The following is a 1,768-nucleotide window of genomic DNA, read 5'->3' as shown; positions in this document are numbered from 1 at the left end:
AAACGTTTCTTTTTCAGACTAATTTTTTTATTTTGGTTCTATATAGTATTTTTGATGCTGGTTATGAAAACAGTTTGTAACTCGTCTTCCTATAAACCATATTTTTTTAGCATATTTTCTTAGTATACTCGTCGACGACTGAAAAAGAACATTTTGTGAAAATGAGTATACACGTTTCTGCCGGGGAAGGGGTTAAAATAAGTAAAATAGCCCTAGCTGGCTTGGTTCCATGGATAGAACATCAGCCTGCAGACTTAAGGGTCCCAAGTTTGATTCCAGTCAAGGGCACATGCCTGAGTTGCAGGCTGGATCCCCAGTGGGGGATGTGCAGGAGGCAGAGGATCAGTGATTTTCATCACTCATGTGTCTATCTCTCCCTCTCCCTTCATCTCTAAAGTCAACAAATATATATTAAAAAAATAGCCTGGTATATTTGGTCAAGCATTTAACAAACTCACCCCTGATGCCTTGGCAGGGCCAGACCAAATGATTTCGAGGGCCTTATACGGCCCCTGGGCTGGAGGTTCCCCACCCCAACAATAACGGATACTATAGGGTGAATCCTCCACACCCTCCTGCTCCCGTGGTGGGCAGGCCTCCCGGTCAGCAGGGGAACTCAGCTGAGCCATTGTATCAACCAAAGGACTTGTACGCATGCATATAGGCCTAACCAATGGACCCAGACACCAGGGGACTGAGGGCATGAGTGGGGGCATGGGGGGTAATGTGGGGATAAGGACACATATGTAATAACTTCATCAATAAAGAAATTTTAAAAAATAAAAGAAAAAGAAAAAGACTTGCCCAGTGTGTCCAGGACGAAGTGACGGTAAAGCTGACTTGGACAGAGAAGAAAGCAGCTTAGACAACCCTCAGCAGCGCTCCCTGGGCTCTGCCCTCTGTGTCTGCTCTTATCATCTTGTTCCTCCTGGACCCTTTCCCCACGTCATTCCATTTTCCCTTCCTACTACTCTTCGCTCTTTTTGGGATTCTGTCCACAGCCTCAGGCCCAGTCCTGGCTCTGAAAACAAAAGGGCTAAGACCCTGGGGACTAAGAAGCACCCAGTGCCATTCCTCAGCCGGCCTGGGACCCGCCCCTCCTTCTGCTCTGGCTCCAATCCTCCTGCCCCCTGAGCCCTTTAAGGCAAGACTCAGAGAACATGTCTCAGTCGATAGCTCACCCTTCCCATATGGGGAGAGCTCCCACATATAAATAAGGAAAAACGGTTTAAGAGAACAATTGACAAAGGAAATTAACAAAAATGTAGAAACAACCAATACTTTGCTGAAAATGACACAATTGAATAAACTAGCCAGAAGAGATGCAGAGAAGACAAGGTTGAGTGAGAAGAGCAGGTTGCAGACAAATATCTATGTTAGGATGATATTTTTGACAAAAAAAAAAGTTTAGTTGTAAATGGAGCTGTGTTCCCTCAGCACAGGATAGGAGACAGTGGGCTTAGTCCCAAACTCTTCACTTGGACTTCTGCAGCAGGAGGGGGGCAGCAGGGCAGAGGAACAGCTCTCATTTGAGTAACACAAAAAGGCTGTGTGTGTGTGTGTGTGTGTGTGTGTGTGTGATAATATAAATGGATTTTAACTCATATCTTAATTGTTTTTTCCTTTTTAAATAAAAGTGAGTTGGGCCCTAGCCGGTTTGGCTCAGTGGATAGACCCTCAGCCTGTGGACTCAAGGGTCCCAGTTTGGATTCTGGTCAAGGGCACATGCCTGGGTTGCAGGGTCGATCCCCAGTACGGGACATGTGGG

This window comes from Myotis davidii, unplaced genomic scaffold (assembly GCF_000327345.1).
Source record: "Myotis davidii unplaced genomic scaffold, ASM32734v1 scaffold100, whole genome shotgun sequence".
Lineage (NCBI taxonomy): Eukaryota > Metazoa > Chordata > Mammalia > Chiroptera > Vespertilionidae > Myotis > Myotis davidii.
This window is presented reverse-complemented; position numbering follows the sequence as displayed.